This window comes from Plecotus auritus, assembly GCF_963455305.1.
Source record: "Plecotus auritus genome assembly, chromosome: 6".
Lineage (NCBI taxonomy): Eukaryota > Metazoa > Chordata > Mammalia > Chiroptera > Vespertilionidae > Plecotus > Plecotus auritus.
This window is the reverse complement of record NC_137773.1, coordinates 132,862,546-132,874,710: the sequence shown is the minus strand read 5'-3', so window position 1 is coordinate 132,874,710 and position 12,165 is coordinate 132,862,546. Positions and strand designations below refer to the sequence as shown.

Here is a 12,165-nt window from a genome sequence, read left to right as displayed (position 1 = left end):
TAGACTTACACGTTAAAAAGGAAAGCTCTGTTCCCCAAAACAAATGAATGACAAAATCCTAGATTACATATTGCCCTTTATCATAATCCCCAAAGCTTTTTTCCAATATTGCTTACCTCCATAGCATTTAACTCTGTTCTTATCCCTCACAACTATTTACAGTTGGCCAACCGAAGTCTAAAACCTGTCCATATTGGGCATGTCTAATGGTTTTCAACTTTGCCTCAATTACATTTACATTACATTTATGAGGGTCATACTACTCCCAATATCACTGCCTGCATTTTCCCATTTTCCACTTACTTTTTATAAAATAATCAAAAGATTCAAGAAATATTCAAATGATTACACAAACTCTGATATACAAAAATGGTGACACTAGTGAAATAAAAACTACTTGTTAGCAAGTAAGGCTATGACATAGTAGCTCAAAACATTGGCTCACAAGCTAAAGCAGAGAAATCAGGATTAACATATGAAAGGCAATGTAACCATGTACCAACTAACATCAGAAAAGTTGTATAAGACATACAGAAGTAGAGTCAGAGGCAGCTAATATGCATGGGGCATGGAATACAGTTCCAATACATAACTCCCAATCTTGCACATTTCAGGGAATTATTAAACCATTTCCATTCATGATCTTTCTCACACCACTTTCAGAAGGTATACACTATGAATTACTCCAAGTATTTCCAATTCTATTAGTCTAACAAAGTCAGTTTAATTACATCCATTAACTGCAATCATTTGCAAAGATTTTAAAACAAGATCCACACTCTTTCTGCTCTACTCAAAACTCAGGAAAAAGAACTGGGCCCCAGATGACATTCAGAGATTCTCAAAACCAACAAGCAGTGTGGAGTTCAACTACAGATCTTTTATCAGGAGCATCTTCACTTGGAAAATGGTCTTTTAAAGTTATTAAGGCTAAATAAATTGTGTTTGGTCAATGAAATTAGAATGGGCACTGTTAGGATTCCTAAGGCCATATCCATAATCTTTCTATTGTTTTCCAGGTCATCCTGCCACTCTCTTGCCCCAATTTCAAACCCCATGCTCCTACAAACACCAAAAGCTGGTAGTCATTGCCATGCAATCCCTTGATAGTTAAGCTTGAACCTCATCTCCTTAGTGGATCACAGAATCTTCATGCTTGTCACTCTCTCTGGCTTCTCTCATCATCCCTCAAGCTAATCTCCAGTTCCACTGGTCTCCTTTCACCTCCCCAAACCCCAAATCTCCTATTCTCTTGCTGACTTTTGGACCTAGACCACTCCTTGTGTTTTTGCACCTTCAAAAACAAGCTTACTTCACTTAGTGCTCCACCTCACCTTCTTTAAGAAGCCTTCTTTCATCCTTCATGCATTAATCTCCTAAGTCTTCCATGATAGCCTGGGTGCTCCCCTACAAGAGCTCCCATTACAACAGCCTTCTGATTTGTCTGGCTACAATCCTGAACCTTCCAGAATCACCTGCTCTGTTAATAGTTGCAGAGGGCTGGCATGAAGCAAGCACACACACATACAGTAAATATATGATATAATGGCTTAACTCTTTGTCAATAAAATCCATGATGAAAGCACACCAGCCATTCTTATTTTCCAGGATAAAATAGCTAATAAAATGATACTTAGTTGATCCTTTGCATGAGAAAAACTGTTGTAAAAATATATCATTTTAGCACAGCCAGCATGGCTCGGTGGTTGAGCATCAACATATGAACCAGGACACATGCCCCGGTTGCGGGCTCAGTCCCCAATGGGGGACATGCAAGAGGCAGCCAATCAATGATTCTTTCTCATCATTGATGTTTCTATTTCTCTCTCCCTCTCCCTTCCTCTCTAAAAATCAACATATATGTAAATTTAAAAATACATATATGTATATAATTTTATATCTGGAAAAGGGCCAGATGATTTTGAAACATATCAAAAAACAAAGATCCCCCAAATAAGAAGAAAGCTAGTGGCAAAGCCAGAAATGGAACTTTGGTCTCTTGACTCACAGATCAGTGCTCATATCTTTATATCCAAGAGAATCTGCTCTGAAGTTATTCTAAGCAACTATTCATGTTGCTGAATTCAAGGTGGCCCCTGCCAATGTATTCAAAGCCTGTGTATGAAAAGACAGCTCTTTCTCAGACGTAACAAAAAAGGGGAAATTTCCCTTGTGTATCCTGGCTAACTGCTCCATGCTCACAAGCCCGGTGAACAGCAGTCACTGAAACTCAGTTGTCTTTGTACCCAGCAGCATACAGAACCTATTTTCAACAAGCTCGTAAGAATGGCCAAGGTATCATCTCATTCACTACCCTACCTCCTACTTCTTCCCGTGAAGACGTTTCAAGAATAAGATAGCTAATGAACCAAAGTGGGAAACAAAGAAGGGGTAGGAGGAAATTTTACTTTAAAGGCAAGAAAAAACACACATCACCAGAAAGAAAGAAAACACATCAAGAGCCCAGTGTGAAAAAGAATCACCAACACTGCTCCCCTAGCATCCTGCCCTTTGAACCAGTCTTGCTCCTCCAGGGGATATTAGCTTGGAGCTGGCTGGCAGTAAGGCAGTATGACTAATCTGCCTTAAACAAGGCACAAGAAAGCCATCTTTTGTCACCGAGAAAATAACCAAGGATCATGATACCATCCCAACTTCACATCTTCCAAAGCCACTCAACCTTGTACCTTCAGAGCAGAATTCCCCAACCCCTGAGCAGGTCCCAGACCCCAAACCCACCTTCAGTCACCTTTGGGCCCACAGAAGATGAACTTCCCACCTCAACCACACCCACCTTATTTTAGAGAAATCCACTACCTAAGAACTAGTAACTACAGTGCATGACTAGATTCAATTTCTTATATAAATCCCTGCCCTTGTTTGCTATAATTAGCCATACTGTTCTAGTGGAAAGTCTCTTACAGTTTGCATAAGGATCTGAGAGTATTCTGAAAGAACAGTCACATTACTCAATTCCCATTCAAGTTCTTGTCTTCTAAGCCACTAGGAAGTTGCCTTGAATTAATAGTTTGCTTTTAATACATTTACGGGGAATGCACTTTGCTGCCTGCAATTCATTCATACTCAGATCACAGAATGACAACTACCTTTAGGGGTAGAAACCTGTAAAGCAGGAAAAAAGAAGGAACACTATCACACAACCCCACACATACCACACGATGCAAGATAATTAAGTGAGCAAAATGTAAAATCTGAAGAACCAACCATGACAAAGTCAAGTTTCTGGTATAAGGCATCTATGAACACTGCCACTGGCCTTCCCACTACAGGTATATCCCAGAGATGCCCTCTGACCCAATCCATACTCCTCACCCGCTGGAATGGCAATCTCGCTGTTGACTTCCAGGAAAAAGTCATCACTTAGCTCCTTCCTGAAATTGCTGGCTCTCTCTCTCTCGCTCTTTTAATTTTGTTAAGTGCCCAGTAGGTGCCAGCAACTAGAGATTTCGTGGAACTTCAAAGCAACAAATCTGGAAGATGCAAGTGGAGAAGGAATGTCCAAAAGGTTAAAAGCAGAATTTGAGGCACAGCCCTGGAAAACAGGCTAAGAAAATCCACTAGGATAGAACTTGAACTTTCCCAAGAGAGGGTTGACCAATTATATCAGCAATTAAGTCAGTGAGGTAGTAGCTTTGAGTATAAATCACACAGAGGAATAGGCCCTAGTTGTGAAAGATAGCCTGGATCTTCTTGGGAGGTTTGTCACTGACACTGGTAGGGCTCAGCTGTTGCTTCTGTTGTAATCATAGGGTCACACACTGCTCCTACTATGTCCAACAATAATTTAGCCGACTTGAGAGTCAGTTAGGACTCAAATTCTGGCTCTGCCATAGCATTAACTTTGAGCACATTCTTCTGTTCATTCATTCAACAAATACTTATTAAGCATCTATTATGTGTCAGACACTCTTCTAGACACTGGGGATTCAGCAAAAGGCAAAAGCTCTTGTCTTCATACAGCCTATCAAATTCTTTGAGCTTTAGTTTCCTCATCTATAAAATCTGAATAACCTACCTCTATGGACAATATGAAATAAGGCCATAAAGCACCTAGCATATAGTATACTCAATAAATGGTGTCCTTCACAGAATACAGAGCAAACCGATCCAGGAGCCCCAACTAGAGTATACGCTACAAATGAGGAACTATCTATAATTCACTTCTATATCCCAGTGCCTCTCACATAGTAGATGCTCAATAAATATTTCACAGAGCAATAAATAAGTATTCAATCAATAGTAGCCATTATTATGGTAACTGTTCATCATTACTCTTCCCCACTGAGGTTCTATTACCTAAAAAGGCAACAGGGCATTAAAGACTTTTCTTTTCTTTTTTTTTTTTAATATATATTTTATTGATTTTTTACAGAGAGGAAGGGAGAGGGATAGTTAGAAACATCAATGAGAGAGAAACATCGATCAGCTGCCTCCTGCACACTCCCCACTGGGTATGTGCCCGCAACCAAGGTACATGCCCTTGATGGGAATCGAACCTGGGACCCTTGAGTCCGAAGGCCGACACTCTATCCACTGAGCCAAACCGGCTAGGGCAAGACTTTTCTTAAAAAGAAAAGCAAGATGTGCCCTGGTCAGGTAGCTCAGCTGGTTAGGATGTCATCCTGATATGCCAAGGTTGTGGGTTCGATCCCCAGTCAGGGTACATTCAAGAAGCAATCAATGAATACATAACAACAAATCAATCTCTCTCTCTCTCTCTCTCTCTCTCTCTCTCTCTCGCTCTCGCTCTCTCTCGCTTTCTCTCCCTCCTTCCTTCCCTCCCTCCTTCTCCCTTCCTCATGTTCTCTAAAATCAATCAATAAATAAAAAGAAAAGCAAGATGCACTCCACCATATATCTTCACACTTCTACAACATGAAAACAAATGTTATCAAGCACAAGTATTCCAATTCAGAGACTCTATCAGTACAAAAACTTGCATGGACAGCTATTGTAGATGCCTGCCTTCTTCTTTCCTAAGCACAAAGTAAGGATAAGTTGGCTTGGCTTCAGGTTGATCCCAAAGACACTTAAAAAGTAAGTTAAATACAGTTTAGCAGATATGCTAAAAGATTATCATCAGTAAAGATAAGCTAAAGAAAAGTGCTACATAAACAATCATAAAATTCTGATGAATTCAAACAACAAAGGTTTATTTCTCGGTCACGTTATAAGTCTGATGTCAGCTGACTGAAAGCTTTGCTCATTTAGTGACTCAGGGACCCAGGCAGATGGAGACTCCATTTCAACAGGTGCTTCCTCGACCATCATGCAGTAAAAGAGAGTGCTGGATGGTCTCACTCTGAAAATTAAGTGTTCTAGCATAGAAGTGACACAAGTCACTTCCAACATTTGCCTGGAAAGACAGGAAAAGCGACTGTGGGATCATTAACAGTCTCTACCACTGATGATACTAAAACACAAAAAGCTGTGGAATAATAAAAGGATTTATCCCAGAGAATGTTCTAATAAAACATCTGGACAGCTCTAAGGTTCACATAATCCTGGACCTGGGCGGCTGTGTCGGATCATTTTAGAACAGTGGCCTCAACATAAAGATACCTCAGACAACATAAACCTGGACCCTGAATTTCCAGAGCAACTCTGCTTTTTTCTATAAATATACTGAGGGTCCGGATAAGCTTTCATTTAGGGAACAAAAAAGGGTCTACAGCTGAAAAACATTTGAAAAACCACAAATGTAAACCAAATCCTTTATTTTACAGATTTAAAAAGTAGAGAGAACAGAGAGGGGAAAAACAGGAAGTTAAAGTGACCCCACCTCACCCCCAAAAAAGCTCCACAATGTTTAGCAGATGTAGAAATAAGTCCACTGACAGAATGTGTTGTTCCATTGCACCACCCTCTGGCTTTACCCTTCATCTCAGCTACCTTGAACTGGCACAAAGGAGCCAGACCTAGACCAAAATCATGTCACAGCGGTTCATCAAGGGTTCAATATATGATATGGATGATAAGTAGAAGTCCCCACCCTACTGCACTAAATAATGATTCACATCCTATTAGCAATTCTCTATATTACCCATTCCCTACTTTCTGGCAAATGTGAAGCCATTAGTAGAAGTTAATACTAACCTTCAGGAGACTTTAATTTTTGTTCTCAGATTACAGGTTAACAGCCAACTATGATATGTGTTCACTCAATTCCATTTCCTTATGGTCCCAACTTTGCTTTATACCCAGCTTTTCCTCCACCTTCATTCACACTAAAGCACTGGGTACCACATACTTAAGCTCAATGGTCCCAACCTCCAGCCTCCATCATTTTCTAATTATCTTATACTTGCTAGTCCATGAAATAATACTCAAACTTTTCAACCTAGAATCCAGGTGTCTCTCAGTCTTAAACCAGCCTATTTTGGGAACATCATCTCCACTGTGGTATTTATCCTGTCCAGCCAAAAACAGGATGAGTCTCCTCTTCTCTTCTCTTCCCTTCCCTTCCCTTCCCTTCCCTTCCCTTTCCTCCCCTCCCCTCCCCTCTTCTCTCTCTCTCTCTCTCTCATCCTTGGGTGAGGATTAAAAAAGGAAAAAGACATAGCAATGAATTATAGGTCTTGTGATAGTTCCTTAATCTGAGTTTTTATGTTCTCACTGATAAAATAAGTTTGAGAACATCTACTTTGAGAGGCTCCTGAGAAGGTATGTATCAGTAAGGATTGTGTTTGACTACAAGAAACAACTGGTAGTTTATAAGTAAGGAATTTGTTTTATGCAATAAATACAGGAGAAGGCAGTTTAGACTAATGCTATGGCTCAACAATGTCATCGAGACCAAGATCCTTCAAGGTTCCCGTTTTCTCATTTTTAATACATGGTTTCATCTTGTTGTTGTAGTTGGCTGCTGCCCCTCCAGGCATTGCACCTATGTTCCCAACAGCAATAAGCAGAAAGGGGCCAAAAGCTGTTGGGGCATATACCAGCCAAGCGTGTCCTCACTGAGCTTTCAGGAAAGCCCCCATCCAACAACACCCACTTACATTAGTATAAGACCTGAGCCACTCTAGGCTATAAGGTAGTCCAGGAAAGGGAGATAGACATATTCCCATCTCAAACAAAGCTGGGGTTCTTTTAGTTAGAACAGAATAAATGTTGAATAGCCAATCAGCAAGGTTAAATTAGATATTTTATGTAAAGTGTTAAGCACAGTAATCTCACACATAATTAACTGTTCAATAAAAGTTAAACTATAGCCTGACCAGCATGACTCAGTGGTTGGGCATCAACCTATGAACCACGAGGTCTCAGTTCAATTTTCGGTCAGGGCACATGCCCAGGTTGCAGGCTCAATCCTGGTAGGGAGATACAGGAGGTAGCCAATCAATGATTCTCTCTCATCATTGATGTTTCTATATCTCCCTCTCCCTTCCTCTGTGAAATCAATAAAAAAAATATTTTATAAAAAAGTAAAACTATAATTGCTGCTATTATTGTTATTATTATTCAACTATCTTACCCTCTAGCCAAACAGAATAACTTATTATATCCAGATGTGCTCCTTCCATGTCTATTATATCCACCCCTCTAACTGTATATCCAACACTATCCCTGCTTCAAGGTCCATGAAAATGCCATTTCATCCACAAAGTCTTTCCTGACACTCCTAATAAGAGGTCCTATGGTGGCAGGACATCAGATAAAAACTTCTTTGAATAATTTAAGAAATTCTTATACATTCTTATACCTGTTTTTACAGTCTAGAATCAAACATGGTATGTTTCTGAAATGCAAAAGCTAAACAATTAGGTTCATATGTCATAAAGCTGAGAGACTAAGGGGATAAAAACTGCACTCCCCAAGAATGAGAAGAAAAAAATTATAAAGTTCTCTAATAACACCATGCTTTTGTGGGAGTTCAGATTATAGTTCATCAAATATTCCCTCTCTACTATGGGCAGAATCTAGTTTTACCTATGGATATAGGGGCTTCCCCATGTGACTTGCTCTAACCAAAAAGGTTGCTAATGGAAAAGACATTTGCTTGTGCAATTTGGCTTGCCACTTGAATCCAGTGACCTGCCCTAAGAAGAGCATGCCCCAAGTAGCTGCTATCCCTTCAGCTTGGGCCCCAGAACACAAGTGGAACAGACCGGAACCCAGCCTGCAGCCTACAGACTCACCCCAATGAGTCCAGCCTCGGACAGCCAAATCACATTCAACCTAAGACACATGAGTGTGAGAATAAATAGACCTGTTGCTGTAAGTCAGGGATTTTTGTTATGCCCCAAAAGTTGACTAATATATACTTTACCATTTGATATATTTTAGCACTTCTTACATATTCATTTTTTTCTTCACATAAGAAAGAACAGGCTGAAGAATCTCTGCCTTTGGTACACGCAGTGATTTCTATCTTTGGATCAACTGATTTAAATTTATGAGACTACATTATCATTAATATCAGTGCTTTTTTTGCATTCCATTTATTCTACTAGCTTTCAAAAATAAGGAAAATCACAATAAAGTATCACGGAATAATATAAACATTGCTAAAACTAACCTTGGTTAGCCAAGTAGGTCTCTCTTATAGACAGCCAAATGTTAATGTCTTAGCTGATAAAAGGGGTGAAAGGATGCCCTAGTAGATTGTACAAAGTCATCTCCACCAAAGTCAAAGACTACCTGTTGAGGTGAGTTTGTGGACTCCAACACCATTCATCGAAACACATTTTTCAAGATACCTGTTTTGGAAAACCATAACCACTGAATTTCGCCAGTAGGAAGACGTTGATAAAGCTTAAGTTTTGTGACTTTTCCAACATAGTAAAACAAGATGGCCATATTATTTTAATAAAATAATTTTAAATAAAATTATATTCAATCACTAATGAAAACCAGCCTTTTTGTAAGTGAAAGATAAAATAAAATTCCAATCCCTTAGTGAAAAAAGAGCCAGTTGAATGATGTTAAGAGCATGTATTCGACCAAGACCAGTTAAAAATTCCAACGGGGGAGGAGAAAGGGGAAATGGGAGATATCTGTAATACTATCAACAATAAGAAATATATTCTTTTGAAATCCCAATTGGAAATTTAAAGTATCAAGTAAAATGGAAGAGTGGATTTTGTTTTGTTTTACCTTCTTTTAAGTCATTATTAACTTGGGAACCAAATTTCCATTGGGCCAAAGCTGACACACTAGAAGTATATAAATCACAAAGTTACTAAATTTGCCTATTTAGTGGAAGCAACAGCCTTCAAAGTGGCAAGGCAAAGAGGACAATACAAAGGCCATGGACATCGCAGTGCACTCTTAACAGAATAGGCCATATGTATGCTGAGATAGCTTACACTTCAGACTGGACACATGCAGATCACACTACCAAAATTTGAATTCAAGGCCATCGCCAAGGTCATCGACTCTGGGTCAGAGAAACCTGGGCTCAAATTCTCACTTTCACACTTAGCTGTATCAAGATACTTAATTCCTTTAGTTTCTTCTATCTGTAATTTGGGGATAATAATAGTAGCTACCTAATAGAGGTTCTGCCAGATTTTAAAAAAAATAATGCATATAAAGTACTCAGCAAAGTGCTAGCACATGAAATAACAATAATAATGATAATAGTGAAAACACTACCTTGACAAACCCAGCTCCTACATGAAGACTGTCCTAATCTGTGAACTCTGGCTCATAATCTGCTCATGAAATGCTGAATTCACAGGTCTGTATTCACATCCAGGTACAGCTTCTATGAGGTGACAGCTCTCTGGATCAACCAGTAATTCTTCTACTGAATTCAGGCAGAAGAATGTTGAAAAATAAGCTTTTCACTAACAGAAAATTAAGAAGGATTTGGTCCTTCCGCCCACAATCCATCCAACCATAAAAGTCTTGCTAGTGAAAGCCGTGTTTCCATCATTATCCACACACCAAACTGTGCAAGGCTTTTGTTAAAGCACAGAAGCAGACGGGCAAGATGGCTCACTTTCTAAGCAAACTCACCTCAAAGGCAAACTCTTCTACTCTCCAGAAAGGATCTGGTTTGACCCCACTGCCACCTCCAAACTGACATCCAAACTGGAAGTGAAGAAGCCAGCCCTCACTTCCAGAAGTTGATGTACACTGTCAAAAACTAAAAGAATCCCTTCTATTTGTGGTAATTCTAATAAAGCATGCTTGTCTGCTTCAAAAATATCTCATAAATTCACCCATCAGCGCCAAGAGCCAAATACTGTAGGCTGAGAGACAATGCGACTTTACAAGGACAAGAGACCATGAGAGACAAAGTGCCACACCCTTCCCAAGACAGCTCAACAGTAAATGGTGTCTCTTATAAAGGAAGATAAGTCTAACCCCCAACACCCTTCCCCCCACCCTCATTTCATTCTTTACACAGACCCATTTCCTTTTCATTTTTAAATCAATGGCCTGAGCATCCCCAACTACTACAACTAATAAAGGGGGGTGGAAGAAACAAACACAAGTCAAATTATACTTGCTTCTAAGCCCATTTGGAAGAGTTTTCTTCCCGCCTGTCTGCCTTTCACAGCTGGAGCCTCATACCTGGTGGAAACCAATGGTTAAGTAAAACCACTGATTTTAAAAAGCCAACCAGGAAACTAGCCATGACAAGTGGGAACTGCCCTCCTCTCCCGAGCATTGATTGGCTCTTGGGGTTCCACTGTCCCTGTTCTACCCACATAAATGGCAGGTGTGCCTGTCAATCACTCAGGGCGCTGACAATTCACCGCTCCGGGAGTAAATTGTCTTTCATCTCGCAGAGGCAGGTAGCCGCCTAAAATCGATCCGCTCACACTGCGCGGACCCTCCCTCTCTGGGGAGGAGAACAGAGACCCTTAAGTACAAAATAAATAAGACTGGGCCATGAGAGAGTTTACGAGCGCACCAGAGCACTCGTAATCTTCACTGTCCTAAAATGATCTTTCAAAGGCTTGGACGGTAAATTAAAGGGGAAAAATAGGCACAACCCTTTAAGTACCTCTTTTCTTGTATAATCCCGAGAAGGTGAGGGGGAAGGAAGGAATGTCGTTCAGGTTAATGTCACATCGTATTCGTTTTCATACACCACCACCCCCAACCCTTCCCCAATTAACCCAGCTTCATTTTCCATGACACGGATTTTTTTTTTTTTTTTTTTTAACACGCTACCCTCGGAGTCCAGGGAGGCAGCCTGGGACCCCACCCCCCGGGCTGGGGCTGCACCTTTCCCTACTTTGTTCTGCTTGAGGTTTCCCGAGACCCTTGCCCCGCGAACACCCCACCCCTTGAAGCAAGAGGGGGAAAGAGTGGGAGCTGGAGAGAAGAAAGGCGATGGCAGGGAGGGCGGCCGCCGGGAGGGACTGCGGGAGGTGGCCCGGCCGCCGGGACAAGCGCGCCGGGGAAGCCGTGCACTTGTTCCAACCCGGGGGCTTCTCCATGAAGGCAAACCCGCCTTTAGGCCGCCCCATCCTCTCCCCCGCCCCAGAGAGCCCCGGCCGAGGAGGGTGGTTCACCCCTCGGCTCCCCCCGATAACGCATTGCAGCTCCCCAAGAGTGAGGGGCGCCCGACACTAGAGATGCCGGGGCACGGGCGCCCCGAGGGAGCCGGCGCCCATCGGCCCGGCCCGACGTCGACGTCTCACCTTTCGGATGCTCGCCCGGGGCCGCCCCACATGGATTTTTACAACCTCACGTCGCCTCGGCCCCGGGCGGCCGGGAGGAGCCGGAGCCGGCGCTGGAGTGCGAGCAAGCAGGAGCGGGAGGTGGAGGAGGAGGAGGAGCCGGCTGGAGGGAGGGAGGCAGAAGGGAGGGTGCGCTCCGAGGGCCCAGGCCCGCGCGGGGCCGGGCGGGGCTGGCGGCCGAGGGGGCGGCACCCACCGCAGTCCCGACACGCGCGCTCGCGCGGCGCTGAACTGCGCTCCGCCGGGCCACCCGCCGGCGCTCGGCGCTCTCTCCCGCCGCGGCCCTGACTCACATTCCCAGCATTCCCGGGGAGCGTGGGGTGGGGGGGCGGGCGGGGACGCGGCGCCTCCGCGGGGGGCAGCGGGGAGCTCGGCCAGGGCGTGGTGCGCACGGCTGGGGTCTTGGAAGCGCCTTCTCCCTGGAGGCCGCTGTCTGGAAGCAGCTGGTCCCCGTCTTCTGTCCCTGACAGCCCTTCCAAAAGCTGCCAGCCACTCCCGG

The 12,165-nt window shown here is 42.8% G+C and overlaps 1 protein-coding gene across 12 annotated transcripts in view; it reads right to left on the bottom strand.

The window, feature by feature from the left end:
- ERC2 (ELKS/RAB6-interacting/CAST family member 2) overlaps window positions 1–11,952 on the bottom strand; it is a 909,167-nt gene extending 897,215 nt beyond the window's left edge. For 7 of the 12 annotated variants that reach the window (XR_013960983.1, XR_013960984.1, XM_080676100.1 and 4 more), the window contains exon 1: window positions 11,628–11,891. The gene's annotated coding sequence lies outside the window, so the exon portion shown is untranslated. Of the gene's footprint in view, window positions 1–11,627 lie in introns of all 12 variants that reach the window. The other 5 variants (XM_080676097.1, XM_080676102.1, XM_080676099.1 and 2 more) reach the window with 1 other exon arrangement.
- Between the last annotated feature and the right edge of the window lie 213 nt (window positions 11,953–12,165).